The sequence below is a fragment of the Arachis stenosperma genome, chromosome 4 (genome assembly GCF_014773155.1).
Source record: "Arachis stenosperma cultivar V10309 chromosome 4, arast.V10309.gnm1.PFL2, whole genome shotgun sequence".
Taxonomy (NCBI): Eukaryota; Viridiplantae; Streptophyta; class Magnoliopsida; order Fabales; family Fabaceae; genus Arachis; species Arachis stenosperma.
The window spans coordinates 85621643-85642196 of record NC_080380.1 but is presented as its reverse complement, the minus strand read 5'-3'; the positions used below and the strand labels follow the sequence as shown (position 1 = coordinate 85642196).

The 20554-nt window shown below is 39.0% G+C and overlaps 1 non-coding gene across 1 annotated transcript; it reads left to right on the top strand.

Moving 5' to 3' along the window:
* The first annotated feature begins 18874 nt into the window (after positions 1–18874).
* Positions 18875–18982, top strand: LOC130978435 (small nucleolar RNA R71). Its single transcript, XR_009086079.1, has one exon. It is a non-coding gene; the product is annotated as a small nucleolar RNA R71 (small nucleolar RNA).
* Positions 18983–20554: the final 1572 nt, after the last annotated feature.

Here is a 20554-nt window from a genome sequence, read left to right as displayed (position 1 = left end):
TGCAAGCTTCTTCAATTTCAACCTCTTCCTCTTGGTAGCTTTCTTCCAATTCAATCTCCTCTTCATTGCTTTCCAAGGTCATGGAAGCTTGTGCTTCTTCTTCTTGAATCTATATCTCTTGATCAACCTCTTCCAAGTCTTCAACTGTGATATGCCTTGGAGGTTGTACACCCTCCTCAATATCAATTTCAAACGTCTTGGAAGGGGGTTCTATGACTGGACTTTCCCATGGAGGTTCTGCATCTCCTAAATCTTCAACCACTTCTTCTTCTTCAATAATTCCGGCTTCCTCCACTTGTTCCAGTACAAAGTCATGCTTCGTATCGTTCACTGGAGTTTCTAGTATCTCCTTCAAGCTACGTTCTTCATTAGATTGTCCACATGAAGCCATGGGGGCTCCTTGTGTGTCCGAACGTCGGGAAGCTAATTGAATTATCGCTTGCTCCAATTGACGAATGGTTGCCTGAAATCGATCCACTGTTTCCTTGAAACGATCCTTTGTCTCTTGATGCGCTCGGCTTTCATAAATAGGATCATAGTGCTCTTGGATTGATGGATATGGAGATGGTGAATATTGAAGTGGTGGTTCTTGGGAGTAATTGGGTTGGAATTGAGGTGGTTCTATATATGGTTCATATGGCTCATAAGGTGGTTGGTATGGTGGTTGAGGGTTAGGGTCATATGGAGGTGAATGGTGGAAAGGGGCTTGTAATTGTGGTGGTTCAAAGCTATGTTGAGAAGGGGGTTCATAGGCATATGGTGGTGGTTGTTGATAATTGAAAGATTGCTCACCATAGCTATTGCCTTGATATGCATCACATAATGGTTGTTGATAGTCCATTGGAGGTGGTTGTTGCCATGAGGGTTGATCAAATTCTTGTGGCTCCTCCCATCTTTGATTGTTCCAACCATGGTGCATGTTGTCACTATAATCTCCTCTTCCTGCAACATAATTATACCCAGACTCATAGCCAAAGGGGTGAGAGTTCATGGTAGTAAGAGAAAATAAAAATAAAAATTAATAAAAAGAGAATATTTTAAAAAAAATTTGATTTTTTTTAAAAAATAAGATAAGATATATATATATATTTGAAAAATATTTACAATAACCAATAATAAGGCACACGTTTGCGATTCCCCGGCAACGGCGCCGTTTTGAAGAACTGAAGATTGATGGTTTAGAAGTTATAGTAAACTCTCGTTGTAAGTATAGTTACTAAACCAAGCAACCAACCTTTCTTACAAACGTTTTGGTTGTCACAAGTAACAAACCCCTTTTTAAAATTGATAACCGAGTATTTAAACCTCGGGTCGTCTTCTCAAGGAATTGCAGGGAGGTATGTTCTTATTATTGGTTATGAGTTTGTAAATTGGGGTTTTGGAGTTTGGGCAATGGGCACAGGTATATTTAAATGACAAGTAAAATAAATTAACAATAATAAAATCTCTTGGCAAGGTATGAAGAACTGGAAGTCCAATCCTAGTTATCCTTATCAATTATGATGAGAATTGGATTTTTCTCCCACTTTGTTAACCTCTAACTATGAAGGTAAGTAAAGTGGATGAATTAATTCGAATCCTCAAGTCCTAGTCTTTCCTTGGGAAAAGTTGGAGTTATTGGATCTCGAATTAATTCTTGAAGAATTCCAATTTTCAATCAACAATGAGTTTGATAACTCAAGAGTTACCAATTATTTAACCAAAGCCAAAAGGAAAAATATCTAAATTAAATTAAAAGCATTCATATAAATAAAACAATCATAAACTGAAATACCTCAAATAACATTAATTAAGAAAATCAATCCAAACATAAAGAGTTCATAAACTAAATTGGGAAAATATATAAAAGGAATATTGAACCTGTGATTGAAGAAGATGAAATCCTAATCCTAATCCTAATCCTAAGAGAGAGGAGAGAACCTCTCTCTCTAAAAACTACATCTAAAACTAAAATTATGAATTATGAGAGCATGATGATGAATGGATGCATTCCCCCACTTTATAGCCTCTAATCTGTGTTTTCCGGACCGAAAACAGGGTCAAAAATAGCCCAGAAATCGCCCCCTGGGTATTCTGGTACGTTCAGGTCGCGGGCAAGTGACGCGGAGGCGTCGCCCACGCGGCCGCGCGGATTGAAGTTCGCAGATGCGACGCGTCCGCGTGGATCACACGTTCGTGTCGCCTAGCGTCAGGGCAACTATGGCATATTATATATCAAATCGAAGCTCCGAACGTTAGCTTTTCAACTCAATTGAAATCGCGTCGTTTGGACCTCTATAGCTAAAGTTATAGCTGTTTGAGTGCGAAAAGGTCAGGCTGGACAGCTTAGCAGTTTCTCCAACTTCTTGTATTCCTTCCATTTTTGCATTCTTCCTTTCTATCCTCTGAGCCATTCCTGCCCTATAATATCTGAAAACACTTAACACACATATCAAGGCATCTAATGGTAATAAGAGAGGATTAAACATAGGGAACTTAAGGCCAAAGAAGCATGTTTTCAATCAAAGCACATAATTAGGAAGGCAAATGTAAAACCATGCAAATAGTATGAATAAGTGGGTAAAGAGTTGATAAAATCCACTCAATTAAGCACAAGATAAACCATAAAATAGTGGTTTATCACCCACTCAAGAGGAGGAGTAGACGGCAACCTAGGTAGAGAGGTCTCTAACGATCTTGACTAAGCATATTCAACTCCCGTCCAACCTTGTCGAAGGACTTCCACCTTTTGAAAGGGTTCTTCACTTTCAAGCTCTTCCTCACCGGATTCATCCAACTCTTCTCCATCACTCAAATCATAAATATGAGGTTGAGAGGTATCTACCTCAATGTTGCTTTTAATTTCATCGGGAGAAGGTTCTTTGAACTCAAGGGGTTCACTTGTGAATGTAAATTCATTACTAGGAAGGATTGATTCATGATCATCATCACCAAGGGAACTTCCTTCTTGATCTATTGCGTCCAATTCTTCATAGGGAACATGCCTTGGGGGTTGTGCACTAGCCTCCTCAACATCAATTTCAAGCTTCTTGGAGGAATACTCTACCACTCTAGATTCCTATGGAGGTTCAACATCTCCTAAGTCTTCAACCACTTCTTCCTCTTCAACAAGTACGGCTTCCTCCAATTGTTTTAGTAAAAAACCACATTCCTCATTTTTCACCAGAGTTTCCAATTTTTCCTTCATGCTACGCTCCTCATTAGACTCTCCACATGCGGCCATCGTGGTACTTTGAGTGTCGAAGCGCAGTGAGGCTAAATTACCTACTACCTCGGTCAAGGTAGCTATGAATTCTTGTGTCGTCCTTTGCATCTCTCTTTGCTCTTGAAGAAGAACACCAAGAGTATCATCCATTGGAGATTGGGGTGGATATGAGGGTTCAATGCTTGGGAGGTAAGGTTCATGATAGGAGGGTGGTTCATCATAATAGGGATGTAGCGATTCAACACTCTCCATCTTTTCCACTTGTTGTACAACACACTTCAGTCCCTTATTCTCAAGTTGAGATCCGTTAGCCATGAGAGCTTCGTGTGCTTTTCGGCTTTTCTCTCGCTCCATTTGATAGATGGTTGCGTGAAGTCGATCCATGGCCTCCTTAAAATAATCCTGTGACTCTTGTTCCACTTGGCTAACATAAATAGGATCATATGGCTCTTGGATTGATGGATATGGACATGGTGTATATGGAGGTGGTGGTTCTTGGGAGTAATTAGGTTGGAATTGGGGTGGCTCTATGTATGGTTCGCATGGCTCATAAGGTGGTTGGTGTGGTTGATATGGGTTAGGGTCATATAGGGGTGTTTGGTAACATGGGGCTTATGAGTACGGTGGCTCAAATCTATGTTGAGGAGGGAGTTCATAGGTATATTGTGGTGGGTGTTGATTGTCATGAAGAGGTCCACCATAACCATTGTCTTGGTATGCATCATAGGATGGTTGTTGCTCATAGTGCATTGGAGGAGGTTATTGCCAAGAGGGTTGATCAAATCCTTGTGGCTTCTCCCATCTTTGATTGTCCCATCCTTGATCCAAGCTTTCAGTGTAATCTCCACTGCCTACAACATAATTGAAACCAAACTCATAGCCAAAGGGGTGAGAATTCATAGTAACAAGAGAAAATAAAAACAAAAACTAATGAGAAATAATGAAAATAAACTCCTAAAACTAGAAACAACTAACAAAGAAACAAAAAGGAAAACATATTCACAATATTCATAATAACCAATAATAAGGCACACATTTGCAATTCCCCGGCAGCAGCGCCAAAAATTGTTGGAAGAAAAATGTCGGTAAAGATTTTCACAAAAATAAGCGTGTTGCAAGTATAGTTCTAAACCGACAATTAAACCTCAATCAAATTTAAATAGTTTGTCACTTAAGCAAACCCAATAAATTAACCGAAGTATTAAACCTCGGGTCGTCTCTCAAGGAATTGCAGGGAAGTGTAGTTTATTATTGGTTATGAGATTGTATCTCTTTGGGTTTTGAGTTTAATAAACAAGGAATGTAAATAACAAGAAAATAAATTAGTAACTAAGAAAGCTCTTAGCAAGGATTGATAATTAGAAGTTCTATCCTCATTATCATTGTCAATTGTGATGGTAAATGCAAGTTGCCTTCACTTAGTTAACCTCAAACCAATTGTGGAAGGTCATGTGTATACAATTAACTTGAGTTCACAAGTCCTAGTCAACTCAAAGTGAGAGACTAGCTTTGGTGAAGTTCAAGCTAACCGGCAATCTTCAATTACCAATCAACAAATGAGTTTTGATAACTCAAGAGTCTCTAATTATCAATCCTTGCTAAGAACATAAAAATCTAATTTAAAACCCAACCAAGCATTTTATCAAACACTTGGAAGGCATAAAATAAAAGCATAGAAAACTAACAAGGAAAATAAATCTAAACAACCAATTACAAGGATCAATGACTAACAATTAAAGAGAGCAACAATAATCATAGAAAACACAAATTGCATTAGAAGAAATCAAATGTAACAATAGCTCATAAACATGAAAATGGTGAAAAAGGGAAATAACAAGGGAGGAAGATGAACTAAAGTGCTTGAACAAATAAAAGTAAGAGAAAACTAAATTAAAGTAAAATTAAACCTGAACCTAAGGAGAAATTGAAAGAGAAACCCTAAAACCTAGAGAGAGGAGAGAGCTTCTCTCTCTCTCGAAAACTAAATCTAAAACCTAAAATTATGTGAATGAATGTGTGAATGATTGATTTCCCCACTCTGTAGCCTCTAATCTGTGTTTTTGGGTTTGGAACTGGGCCAAAACCAGCCCAGAAATCGCGCCCAGCATTTTTTGATATCTGCAGCACGTGACGCCTTGTCACGGGTACGCGTCGCCCACGTGTACGCGTCGCTTGTCTGCCGCACCAGTCACGCGTACGCGTCATACCACGCGTGCGTGTCACCTAACTGTAAGGCGACTATGGCAAATTGCGTATCATTTTGAAGCCCCAGATGTTAGGTTTCCAACGCAACTGGAAGCGCCTCATTCAAACCTCTGTAGCTCAAGTTATGATCGATTTAGTACGAAGAGGTCAGGATTGACAACCTAGCAATTCTTTCAATTTCTTGTATTCCTTCCACTTTTGCATGCTTCCTTTCCATCCTCTAAGTCATTCTTGCCCTATAAACCCTAAAAACACTTAACAAAAATATCACGGCATCGAATGGTAATAAGAGATGATTAAAATTAGCAAATTTAAGACCAAAGAAGCATGTTTTCAATCATAGCATAAAATTAGGAAGGAAAATGTAGAACATGCGAATTCTTTGAATAAGTGTGAGAATAAGGGATAAAATCCACTCAAATCAGTACAAAATAAATCATAAAATAGCGGTTTATCAGACAACTTATAATTTCTATCCGCCTAGCTAAGATATGCAAGGTAACCACTACTTGCTCAAACCAACAATCTCTGTGGGATCGACCCTCACTCACCTGAGGTATTACTTGGACGACCCGGTATACTTGCCGGTCTATTTGTGCGAATTCTGCAGAGCCAGTTTCGTGCACCAAACATCCAAGCTTTAATATCCCAATCTATCAACTCCTTCAACACTTATCCATCCAAGCATCAATTTATCATCATCAAAATTCATAATTCACATCATTTATCAACAATATCAACACTTACCATCCATTACCAATAACATCAATATTCATCATTAATCATCAACAATATCAAGAAACCCTCATCGACAACAATAAATCACAAGATTCATTATCAACCTCCATAGTCACTAAATGCCAACAATCAACATCAACAATATCATATATCCCACATCCCAAAACTCCATATCATCATCACCACCATACAACTTATCCTCAAACATCAAAATTACATACAATTAAACATACATCCAAAATATTCAATCCTATCTTAAGGTCAACTAGCCTAAGGTTCACAAAACATTACATATTACATAAAGAAAATTGAAATCATACCTTGGTCGATTCCCAATATGCTCAAACACCAAACTTAATTCCAACAAGCTTCCAAAAAGCCAAGGCAACTCCAACAAGCACCAAAGCTCAAACTAACATCATATATATATATATATATATATATATATATATATATATATATATCAAAAATCAAATTCTAAGATACACAAAACAACTAAACACAAGGGTTTAGTGAAACCTTAACTTATCCAAAGAGATTAGGGGTAAAACCTAACAATTATCTGCTACTAGAGATCATCTAAACAAGCAAAATCACAAAATCTACTCAAAAACCAAACCCAAAAATGCAGAAATTCTAAGTCTGGAAAATGGAGCGTGATTTGAGAAATCTTACCTACTAAACTTATCTAGAAATTAAGAGCTCGATGAGAGCTTTGCGTAGCCACAAACGGCTCGTCAATCGGAACTCTGTTGCTCAAGTTATGATCAAAATAAGGTTTAGGTGAATAGTAACCCAAACCCCTTCTCTTCTCTCTTCTCACCGTCCCTCTCTCTTTATTTTCTGAAAATGAGGCTGAATGCCTCTTAGTTAGGGCATTTATATGTTGGACTTGGGCCCACTTGGCCCTGGTCTAACCCGCTAAGTGTTTTTGGTCCGTTTGCCCCACTTTGGGTCAAAACCTTTAAGATTAGTGTCCAATTTTCAATTCTAAATTATTTTTGTCCATTCGAAACAATAAATCAATTTTCAAAATCTTATTTTCCAAAATACGCAGTACTGGACAGACTAGAGTGATGCTCTATATTTTGTCGGTATAGAATTTTACCAAATATGTTTGTCGTGAGTATAGTCTAAACCAACAAGCTATAGCGCAACAAACAAAGAAAGTGTGTGTCCACAATCCAATTCAATAACTGAGAGTATTACTCCTGAGTTGTTCTCCCTAGGAGTTGCCTTAAGATGCACATCATTGGCTAGGAGTCTCTTGGTGTTTGAGGTTGAGTACGAAAAATGTAAACAAACTCGCATAAAAGTAATGAACAAATAGCAATGAAACTAAGGGATACAAGAATTTGAAATCAAGTAAGAGTGCATGACAATCAATCAATATAAAAGCCTTGGCTAGGGTTGGAAATTTGAAGTCCTATCATCATTATCTCTATTAATTGTGATATCAATTGGTTATTACTCCACTTAGTCAACCTCTAACTATGAAGGAAAGAAAAGTGGAAATAATCAACTTGAGTCCACAAGTCCTAGTCAAATCCTAGTGAGAGACTAGAGTTAGTGTCATTCAAGCCAATTAGCAATTTCTAATTATCAATCAACAAAAGCTTTGACAATTCAAGTATCTCCAATTATCCAACTCTCTAAGCCAAAAGTGAAATTCTACTCCATAGCTAAAGTAAACATTTTCTCAAACAATTGGTGAGCAACAATGGAAGATATCATAAAATTGAGAAAGTAAGTTGTACTAAAGCTATCTATTGCAAACAATTAGCAACAATCGACAATTAACAACAATGAACATGAAATTTCTCAATTCATTAATGGAAATCAAAGTGACAAAGTCTAGATCCAAGATCAACAATGCTAGAACAACAAGAACACTAAATTGAGAGTAGAAGAAGAAGATCTACAACAATGTAGAATTGAGTCAAATTTAGATCTCACCAAAGAATCCAAGTACAATTGAGATTGAGAAAGCCAAAAACCTAGAGAGAAGTTAGAGTTTCTCTCTCTAAAAGTGTAACTACCAAAAACTAACTCTCAAAATATCTAAATGTGTGAAAAGTGTGTATCTCCTTTAACCCTTGGTTCTTTTAATCTTTTCCCGCCAGAATTCCACTTAGAATTGGGTCAGAAGCTTCTCTGAAATCGCCAGGCACGTTTTCATTGAAGAGGTCACGTGCGCGCGTCATGCATACGCGTCGATGGGCATTTGCGATCCACACATACGCGTCAAGCGTGCGTACGCATCAATGATAACTTTGCTCAGCTACGCGGAAGCGTCAACTTTTGCGCGCCAATTCTAGATCCGAGCTCCCACACGTGCGCGTCATCTGTGCGTGCGCGTCGGTGCTTGTGCTCCAAAGCTCCAATTTTATGCTCCTTCCACTTATGCATGCTTTCTTTCCCTCTTCTAGACCATTCTTGCCCCCTATAAGCTCTGAAATTACTTAACAAACAGATCACGGCATCAAATGGTAATAAAGGGAGATTAAAATATAGCTTATATAGAGTCTAAAAAGCATGTTTTCAACCATTAAGCGAAATTGGGAAAGAAACACAAAACAATGCATTTTATGTGGATAAGTGTGAAGGAAGTTGATGAAATCCTCTAAATTACGCCCAAAATGTACCACAAAATAGTGGCGCATCATAGAGCCGGTACTGCCGGCTTAAGCACCAGTACGCATTTTTACAAAAACTTTTCGAAAATGATACATTTTTCAACTCAGAAAAAATTCATTGAAATCAAATTTCACCTTTTTATTCTCAAAATATCATTTCTATATTTTCGAACCTATTTCGGAAATTTAAATTATTATTTTATTAAAGCGGTTAAGCTGGTTTTTACACCCAATATCTTTAAGCATGCAACAAAAAGCTTTTGAATGGAAAAGGTTAAAGAAATTTTTTAAATTTTGGGGCAAATAAGATTAAGAGAAGTGGAGGTTCTAATAATATAAATATGTCATGAGGTTACATGTTTGTGAAAACTTGCATGGGGAGCTATAAGACATGGAGTAAAGTTTAGAGAAGTATTATGGAGATTCTCAAATATTTATAAAACCAAGAAGTAGCAAGAAAAGAAAACAAAAAGGAATGCAAAGAGAAAGGCCCAATTCTCTAAGCACTAATGGCTAAGAAAGTTAAAAAGAAACAAAAGCTCAAAGAGTTGTTTTCCTAGGTAAGTGCTTGTGGTGTGACTGTGTCAAGGAAAGAGGCTTAAGAAAGTAAATCTGAGGGGTACTTCAATAGCTTAAACCAACTAGTTCGGAAGTGTCGACTGAAAACTCATCTTAAAAAGCCGCCTTGAGATAGAACATTAAGAGTTAAAGCCAAGTGCAATGATCCCAAAAAAATAGCTAAGAAAAAGAAAATAAGTATAGCTCAAAAAAGAAAATAATGATCATGGTGGACGAAATTGTGATCACATCAATGTAGTACTCTTTGTTATTGTATGGAATCATTATTATGGCTCTTGGCTATGTGTGGACACAACTCCGTTCAACTTAACCAGCAAGTGTACTGGGTCATCCAAGTAATAAACCTTACGTGAGTAAGGGTCGATCCCACAGAGATTGTTGGTATTAAGCAAGCTATGGTCATCTTGTAAATCCCAGTCAGGAGGATAAAATTATGGAATTTAGAAAATCAAATATGATTAATAAAAATAAACAGAAAATAAAATAGGATAGAGATACTTATGTAAATCAATAGTGGAAATTTCAGATAGGCGTGTGGAGATGCTAGAATCCTTTCGAATCTCTACTTTCTTATTGCTTTCATTCAATCCTTCTTACTCCTTTCCATGGCAAGCTGTATGTAGGGCATCACCATCATCAATGGCTACTTTTAATCCTCTCAGGAAAATGGTCCTATGCGCTATCACTGGACGGCTAATCGTCTGGAGGCATCACCCTTGTTGATAGCTACATCCCATCCTCTCAGTGAAAATGGTCCAAATGCTCTGTCACAGCACGGCTAATCATCTGTCGGTTCTCAATCAGGTTGGAGTAGAATCCCTTGATTCTTTTGCGTTTGTCATCACGCCCAGCCCTCAGGAGTTTGAAGCTCGTCACAGTCATTCAATACCGGAATCCTACTCGGAATACCACAGACAAGGTTAGACTTTCCGGATTCCCGGGATCCTACTCGGAATACCACAGACAAGGTTAGACTTTCCGGATCCCCATGAATTCCGCCATCTATCTTGCTTATACCACGAAGATTCTATTGGGGAATCTAAGAGATATGCGCCCGGCCTAAGGTAGAACGGAAGTGGTTGTCAGTCACGCACGTTCATAGGTGAAAATGATGATGAGTGTCACGGATCATCACATTCATCAAGTTGAAGTGCAACGTATATCTTGGAATAAGAATAAAAGAGAATTGAATAGAAAATAATAGTAATTGTATTGAAACTTGAGGTACAGCAGAGCTCCACACCCTTAATCTATGGTGTGCAGAAACTCCACCGTTGAAAATACATAAGTGAAAGGTTCAGGCATGGCCGAATGGGCAGCCCCCATGGTCTAAGGACTAGGCGTCCAGAGATATATTCCTCAGATCTAAAGTGATCAAAAGATGTCTAATACAATAGTTAAAAGTCCTATATATACTAGACTAGCTACTAGGGTTTACATGAGTAAGTAATTAATGCATAAATCCACTTCCGGGGCCCATTTGATGTATGCTTGGGCTGAGCTTGATCTATCCACGAGTAGAGGCTTTTCTTGGAGTTGAACTCCAAGTTATAACGTGTTTTGGGCGTTCAACTTCGGATCATGACGTGTTTCTGGCGTTTAACTCCAGACAGCAGCATGTACTTGGCGTTCAACGCCAAGTTACATCGTCAATTTCCGAATAAAGTATGGACTATTATATATTGCTGGAAAGCTCTGGATGTCTACTTTTCAACGCCATTGAGAGCGCGCCATTTGGATTTCTGTAGCTCCAGAAAATCTATTTCGAGTGCAGGGAGGTCAGATTCCAACAGCATCAGCAGTCCTTTTGTCAGCCTTTTTCAGAGTTTTGCTCAAGTCCCTCAATTTCAGCCAGAAATTACCTGAAATTACAGAAAAACACACAAACTCATAGTAAAGTCCAGAAATGTGAATTTAACATAAAAACTAATGAAAACATCCCTAAAAGTAGCTTCAACTTACTAAAAACTACCTAAAAACAATGCCAAAAAGCGTATAAATTATCCGCTCATCAGATCACAACAAAAAAAAGGAAAGCTATCTTCAAGGTGAAAAATTATAAAGAGACCTCTATAAATTCACCCAAATGAAATTCCTAAGTTCTAAGACTTTCAATTGTAAGCCTAGCATGCACTGAAATCCATATATTATCACACAATTCGGAGTTTATCCCATTGTCACTTGGTCACTTCACTCACTGAAATATCATAAGCAATTCTTTAACTCACTCATTTAGGGGAATTTCTTTGTGCATAGTTTTTTTCTTGCTTGGGGACAAGCAAGATCTTAAGTTTGGTGTTGTGATTCATAAGCATCTTTAGTTATTTTCTTTATTATTTCTTTGAATCAAGTTAGTGATTTTTCTATTCATAATTGAGATTTAGTTCCATAAAATCAATGTTTCTTAAAATTGCTTTGAGCTTCGGTATGTGTAGAAAATTGTTGAAAATAAGCAATAACAAAGATGAAAAGAAGCAAGCAAAAGATACACTAGGAACGAGGAAGGAGAGAGGCAAACAGAAAAGCCTTTGGACAACACAATAAGCAAGCAGAGAAGGTCCTGTTCAAAATAGAAAGATGTGCGTTCAACGCACCATAGCATGTGTCCAATGCAAGCCAAGCAGAGACCTCCAGGAGCCAAAGCCAACCCCATGCGTCTTACTTGGGAACCATGCGTCTTACTTGAGGGTCCATGCATTCAACGCATGAACACATGGGCTTGAAACACCTCCAGTGGCTTGCCCTCTAACCATGCATCCAACTTGCACTCTCCTACGTCTAACGCATGCATCCATGCGTTCTACTTGGAGTCCCATGCATTCCGCGCATGGGCTTGGGACACCTCCAATGGCTTGCCCTTAATTCATGTGTTCTACTTGCCTTGCCATGCGTTCAACGCATGCCTTGAACCACCCTCTAGGGCTTCTAAAATCCTCCATTAATCTCTCTAACTTCAAGTATTTTGTTGGACCAAGAGTAAAGTGCAAGCCCATGATTTCAACAAAGCAATACATCAAGTTCTAAAATTCAATTACAAGGAAGATCTCTAGCTAATTAAGAGTCATTAGAAAATATTTTATTTGAATAATATTTTATTATGTTTCTATTTAGTTTTGAATTTGAATTTTAAGGTTAAGTTAGCAATTAAAAAGAGGGAGGAGACTCATGCGAGTACACACTCTCTCTGGAGACACAACACTTTACAGTTTTGTTTTCATTCTACCATGAGCAATGGTCGGCGAAATTGTGAACTATACTTTTTCACAACTCTCATAATCCCTGGTAATGGCTCCAAAAACTTGGTGCGCTTAATACCATGGCATTACACAACTTCGCACAACTAACCAGCAAGTGCACTGGGTCGTCCAAGTAATAAAACCTTACGTGAGTAAGGGTCGATCCCACGGAGATTGTTAGTAATGAAGCAAGCTATGGTCATCTTGTAAATCTTAGTCAGGCAAACTCAGATATATATGGTGATGAACGAAAATAACATAGAAGATAAAGATAGTGATACTTATGTATATCATTGGTGTATGAGCTTCAGACAAGTGTATGAAGATGCCTTCCCTTCCGTCTCTCTGCTTTCCTACAGCCTTCATCCAATCCTTTCTTACTCCTTTCCATGGCAAGCTCGTGTAGGGTCTCACTGTTGTCAGCAGCTACCTCCCATCCTCTCAGTGAAAGCGATTGCATATGTCCTGTCACGGCATAGCGGAATTCATCTGTCGGTTCTCAATCAGGCGCGGAATAGAATCCAGTGATTCTTTTGCGTTATCGCTAACGCCCCCGCCCTCAGGGTTTGAAGCACGTCACAGTCATTCAGTCATTGAATCCTACTCAGAACACCACAGACAAGGTTAGACCTTCCGGATTCTCTTGAATGCTGCCATCAGGTCCTGCCTATACCACGAAGACTCCGAAGAATCCAAGAGATATTCACTAAGCCTCGAATGCTTGTAGAACAAGAATGGTTGTCAGTCACCTTGTTCATAGGTGAGAGTGGTGATGGGCGTCAATCATCACCATCATCATGTTGAAGAACAAGTGATATCTTGGTAAAAGAACAAGCGGAATTGAATGGAAGAACAATAGTAATTGCATTAATACTCGAGGTACAGCAGAGCTCCACACCCTTAATCTATGGTGTGTAGAAACTCCACCGTTGAAAATACATAAGAACAGGGTCTAGGCATGGCCGAATGGCCAGCCTCCCAGAGGTCTAAGATAGCATAAAACAAAGATAGCTACCAAAGTCTCGATACAAATACAATAGTAAAAGGTCCTACTTATAGATAACTAGTAGCCTAGGTGTACAAAGATGAGTAAATGACATAAAAATCCACTTCCGGGCCCACTTGGTGTGTGCTTGGGCTGAGCAATCAAGGAAATTCGTGTAGAGAACTTTTCTGGAGTTAAACGCCAGCTCCCATGCCAGTTTGGGCGTTTAACTCCAACTTTTATTCCTGTTCCGGCGTTTAACGCTGGAATTCCTGAGGCCGGATTGCTTTGCGGGTTTGGGCCATCAAATCTTGGACAAAGTATGGACTATTATATATTGCTGAAAAGCCCTGGATGTCTACTTTCCAACGCCGTTGAGAGCGCGCCAATTGGGCTTCTGTAGCTCCAGAAAATCCACTTCGAGTGCAGGGAGGTCAGAATCCAACAGCATCTGCAGTCCTTTTTGGTCTCTGAATCAGATTTTTGCTCAGGTCCCTCAATTTCAGCCAGAAAATACCTGAAATCACAGAAAAACACACAAACTCATAGTAAAGTCCAGAAAAGTGAATTTTAAATAAAAACTAATAAAAATGTACTAAAATCTAACTAAAAGATATCAAAAACATACTAAAAACAATGCCAAAAAGTATACAAATTATCCGCTCATCACAACACCAAACTTAAATTGTTGCTTGTCCTCAAGCAACTGAAAATCAAATAAGATCAAAAGAAGAGAATATGCAATGAATTCCAAAAACATCTGTGAAGATCAGTATTAACTAGATGAGCGGGGCTTTTAACCTTCTGTCTCTGAACAGTTTTGGCATCTCAATCTATCCCTTGAAATTCAGAATGGTTGGCTTCTTTAGGAACTCAGAGTCCAGATAGTGTTAATGATTCTCCTAGTAAAGTATGATGATTCTTGAACATAGCTATTTATTGAGTCTTGGCTGTGGCCCAAAGCACTCTGTCTTCCAGTATTACCACCGGATACATACATGCCACAGACACATGATTGGGTGAACCTTTTCAGATTGTGACTCAGCTTTGCTAAAGTCCCCAATTAGAGGTGTCCAGGGTTCTTAAGCACACTCTTATTTGCCTTGGATCACAACTTTATTTCTTTTCTTTTTCTTTCTTTTCTTTCTTTTTTTTTTCGATTTTTTTTTTTTTTTTTTTTTTTTTTTTTTTTCTCTTTTTTTTTTTTTTTTGAATAGCTTTTTCTTGCTTCAAGAATCATTTTATTGATTTTTCAGATCCTCAGTAACATGTCTCCTTTTTCATCATTCTTTCAAGAGCCAACATTCATGAACCACAAATTCAAGATACATATGCACTGTTTACACATACATTCAGAGAACAAAAATATTGCCACCACATCAAAATAATTAAACTATTATAAAATTCAAAATTCATGCAATTCTTCCTTTTTCAATTAAGCACATTTTTATTCAAGAAAGGTGATGGATTCATAGGACATTCATAACTTTAAGGCATAGACACTAAGACACTAATGATCATAAGACACAAACATGGATAACATAAAGCATAAAAATTTCGAAAAACAAGGGAATAAAGAACAAGGAAATCAAGGAATGGGTCCACCTTAGTGATGGCGGCTCTTCCTTGCTTTTGAAGGTCCTATGGAGTGCTTGAGCTCCTCAATGTCTCTTCCTTGTCTTTGTTGCTCCTCCCTCATGATTCTTTGATCTTCTCTAATTTCATGGAGGAGAATGGAGTGTTCTTGATGCTCCACCCTTAGTTGTCCCATGTTGGAACTTAATTCTCCTAGGGAGGTGTTTAGTTGCTCCCAATAGTTTTGTGGAGGAAAGTTCATCCCTTGAGGAATCTCAGGGATTTCTTGATGAGAGGGGTCTCTTGTGTATTCCATCCTTTTCTTGGTGATGGGCTTGTCCTCATCAATGGGGATATCTCCTTCTATGTCAACTCCAACTAAATAACAGAGGTGACAAATGAGGTGAGGAAAGGCTAACCTTGCCACAGTGGAGGTCTTGTCCGCCACCTTATAGAGTTCTTGGGCTATAACCTCATGAACCTCTATTTCCTCTCCAATCATGATACTATGGATCATGATGGCCCGGTCTATGGTAACTTCGGACCGGTTGCTAGTGGGAATGATTGAGCGTTGTATGAACTCTAACCATCCTCTAGCCACGGGTTTGAGGTCATGCCTTCTCAATTGGACCGGCTTTCCTCTTGAATCTTGCTTCCATTGTGCGCCCTCTTCACATATGACTGTGAGGACTTGGTCCAACCTTTGATCAAAGTTGACCCTTCTAGTGAAAGGATGCTCATCTCCTTGCATCATAGGCAAGTTGAACGCCACCCTCACACTCTCCGGACTAAAATCCAAGTATTTCCCCCGAACCATAGTAAGATAATTCTTTGGATTCGGGTTCACTCTTTGGTCATGGTTCTTTGTGATCCATGCATTGGCATAGAACTCTTGAACCATCAAGATTCCAACTTGTTGAATGGGGTTGGTGAGAACTTCCCAACCTCTTCTTTGGATCTCATGGCGGATCTCCGGATATTCACCCTTTTTGAGTAAAAAGGGGACTTCGGGGATCACCTTCTTCAAGGCCACAACTTCATAGAAGTGGTCTTGATGCACCTTTGAGAGGAATCTATCCATCTCCCATGACTCGGAGGTGGAAGCTTTTGCTTTCCCTTTCCTCTTTTTAGAGGTTTCTCCGGCCTTTGGTGCCATAATGGTTATGGAAAAACGAAAAAGCAACGCTTTTACCACACCAAACTTAAAATGTTTGCTCGTCCTCGAGCAAAAGAAGAAAGAACGGAGTAGAAGAAGAAGAAATGAGGAAGAGGGGAGGGTAGTGTGTTCGGCCAAAGGGGGAAGAAGTGGTCTTTAGGTTGTGTGAAAATGAAGGGTTGAAGAAGGGTATTTATAGGAGAGAGGGGGGTAAAGGTTCGGCCATTTGAGGGTGGGTTTGGGAGGGAAAGTGGTTTGAATTTGAAGGGTGAGGTTGGTGGGGTTTTATGAAGGATGGATGTGAGTGGTGAAGAGAAAGATGGGATTTGATAGGTGAGGGGTTTTTGGGGAAGAGGTGTTGAGGTGATTGGTGAATGGGGGAAGAAGAGAGAGAGTGATGGTAGGGTCCTGTGGGGTCCACAGATCCTGTAGTGTCAAGGAAAAGTCATCCCTGCACCAAAAGTTGCTCAAAATCACGTTTTGAGCCATTTCTGGCGTTAAACGCCGGGCTGGTGTCCATTCCTGGCGTTTAACGCCAGGTTGTTGCCCTTTACTGGCGTTTAACGCCAGTCTGGTGCCCTTTTCTGGCGTTAAACGCCCAGAAAGGTGCCAGACTGGGCGTTAAACGCCCAACTGCTAGGCTGACTGGCGTTTGAACGCCAGCAGCATCTTCCTCCAGGGTGTGCTGTTTTTCTTCCTGTTTTTCATTTTGTTTTTGCTTTTTTCATTGTTTTTGTGACTTCTTATGATCATCAACCTACAAAAAAAGATAAAATAACAAAAGAAAATAATTAATTATAAAACATTGGGTTGCCTCCCAACAAGCGCTTCTTTAGTGTCATTAGCTTGACAGAGGACTCCCATGGAGCCTCAGAAACACTCAGAACCGTGTTGAAACCTCCCAACACCAAACTTAGAGTTTGAATGTGGGGTTTCAACACCAAACTTAGAGTTTGGTTGTGGCCTCCCAACACCAAACTTAGAGTTTGACTGTGGGGGCTCTGTTTGGCTCTGTTTTGAGAGAAGCTCTTCATGCTTCCTCTCCATGATGATAGAGGGATATCCTTGGGTCTTAAACACCATGGATTCTTCATTCACTTGAATGATCAACTCTCCTCTATCAACATCAATCACAGCCTTTGCTGTGGCTAGGAATGGTCTGCCAAGGATGATGGATTCATCCATGCACTTCCCAGTCTCTAGGACTATGAAATCAGTAGGAATGTAATGGTCTTCAATCTTCACCAAAACATTCTCTATAAGTCCATGAGCTTGTTTTCTTGAATTGTCTGCCATCTCTAATGAGATTCTTGCAGCTTGCACCTCAAGGATCCCTAATTTCTCCATTACAGAGAGGGGCATGAGGTTTACACTTGACCCTAAGTCACACAAGGCCTTCTTGAAGGTCATGGTGCCTATGGTACAAGGTATAGAAAACTTCCCAGGATCCTGCCTCTTTTGAGGTAGTTTCTGCCTAGACAAGTCATCCAGTTCTTTGGTGAGCAAGGGAGGTTCATCCTCCCAAGTCTCATTTCCAAATAACTTGTCATTTAGTTTCATGATTGCTCCAAGGTATTTAGCAACTTGCTCTTCAGTAACATACTCATCCTCTTCAGAGGAAGAATACTCATCAGAGCTCATGAATGGCAGAAGTAAGTCCAATGGAATCTCTATGGTCTCGTTTTGAGCCTCAGATTCCCATGGTTCCTCATTGGGGAACTCACTGGAGGCCAGTGCACGCCCATTGAGGTCTTCCTCAGTGGCGTTCACTGCCTCTCCTTCCTCCCAGAATTCGGCCATGTCTATGGCTTTGCACTCTCCTTTTGGATTTTCTTCTGTATTACTTGGGAGAGTGCTAGGAGGGAGTTCAGTAACTTTCTTGCTCAGCTGACCCACTTGTCCTTCCAAATTTCTGATGGAGGACCTTGTTTCATTCATGAAACTTTGAGTGGTCTTTATTAGATCAGAGACCATTGTTGCTAAGTCAGAAGTATTCTGCTTAGAACTCTCTGTCTGTTGCTGAGAAGATGATGGAAAAGGCTTGCCATTGCTAAACCTGTTCCTTCCACCATTATTGTTATTGAAACCTTGTTGAGGTCTCTCTTGATTCTTCCATGAGAGATTTGGGTGATTTCTCCATGAAGAATTATAGGTGTTTCCATAGGGTTCTCCTAGGTAATTCACCTCTTCCATGGAAGGGTTCTCAGGATCATAAGCTTCTTCCTTAGATGAAGCATCCTTAGTACTGTTTGGTGCATTTTGCATTCCAGACAGACTTTGAGAAATCAAATTGACTTGTTGAGTCAATATCTTATTCTGAGCCAGTATGGCATTCAGAGCATCAATCTCAAGAACTCCTTTCTTCTGATTAGTCCCATTGTTCACAGGATTCCTTTCAGAAGTGTACATGAATTGGTTATTTGCAACCATTTCAATCAGCTCTTGAGCTTCTGCAGGCGTCTTCTTCAGATGAAGAGATCCTCCTGCAGAGCTATCCAAGGACATCTTAGATAGTTCAGAGAGACCATCATAGAAAATACCTATGATGCTCCATTCAGAAAGCATGTTAGAAGGACATTTTCTGATTAATTGTTTGTATCTTTCCCAAGCTTCATAGAGGGATTCTCCATCCTTTTGTCTAAAGGTTTGGACTTCCACTCTAAGCTTACTCCATCTTTGTGGTGGAAAGAATTTTGCCAAGAAGGCATTGACTAGCTTTTCCCATGAGTCCAGGCTTTCTTTAGGTTGAGAGTCCAACCATATTCTAGCTCTGTCTCTTACAGCAAAAGGGAATAGCATCAGTCTATAGACTTCAGGGTTAACCCCATTAGTCTTGACTGTGTCACAGATTTGCAAGAATTCAGCTAAAAACTGATGAGGATCTTCCATTGGAAGTCCATGGAACTTGCAATTCTGTTGCATTAGAGAAACTAATTGAGGCTTAAGCTCAAAGTTGTTTGCTCCAATGGCAGGGATAGAGATGCTTCTCCCATAAAAATCAGGAGTAGGTGCAGTAAAGTCACCCAGCACCTTCCTTGCATTGTTTGCATTGTTGTTGTTTTCTGCTGCCATGTTTTCTTCCTTGAAGAATTCGGTCAGGTCCTCTAAAGAGAGTTGTGCTTTGGCTTCTCTTAGCTTTCTCTTCAAAGTCCTTTCGGGTTCAGGATCAGCTTCAACAAGAATGCCTTTGTCCTTGCTCCTGCTCATATGAAAGAGAAGGGAACAAGAAAATGTGGAATCCTCTATGTCACAGTATAGAGATTCCTTTAAGTGTCAGAGGAAAAGAGAAATAGAAAGAAGAAGGAGAAGATAAATTCGAACTTTAGTTAGATAAGGTTCGAATTGTGCATTGAGAAGGAGTGGCACTCCATAAATAGAAGGATGTGGGAAGGAGGGAAGTTTATTTTCGAAAATCAAGTGAAAAATTTTGAAGTTATTTTGAAAAACATTAATTAATTTTCGAAAATAAAAGTGGAAAAGAAACCAAGTGATTTTTGAAAAAGATTTTGAAATTAGAAATTAAAAAGATTTGATTGAAAACTGTTTTGAAAAAGATGTGGTTAAAAAGATTAAAAAAAATGTGATTGAGAAGATATGATTTGAAAACTATTTGAAAAGATATGATTTTAAAAATGAATGACTTGCTTAACAAGAAAAGATATGATTTGAAACATTCAAACCTTTCTCAACAGAAAAGGTAACAATCTTGTGATGTTCAATCAAATCATTAATTGTTAGTAAGTATCTTTTAAAAAGGAAAGAAATTGATTTTGAAAACATTTGATTGAAAAGATTTGATTTGAAAAAGATTTGATTTTGAAAAATTTGAAAAAAATTGATTTGAAAACAAAATCTTCCCCCTGCACCATCCTGGCGTTAAACGCCCAGAATGGTATACATTCTGGCGTTTAACGCCCAAAATGCTACCTCTTTGGGCGTTAAACGCCCAACCAGGTACCCTGGCTGGCGTTTAAACGCCAGTCTGCCTTCTTCACTGGGCATTTTTGAATGCTCAGCTTTTTCTGTATAATTCCTCTGCAGCATGTTTTGAATCTTCAATTCTTTGTATCATTGACTTGAAAGGACACAAATTAAAAATATTTTTGGATTTTTTTTTTTGATAATCAAAATGCAAAAGGAATCAATTAACAATGCATGCAAGACACCAAACTTAGCAGTTTGTGTACTACTGACACTAACAACATGAAAATGCATATGAGACACACAAAATACTTCAAG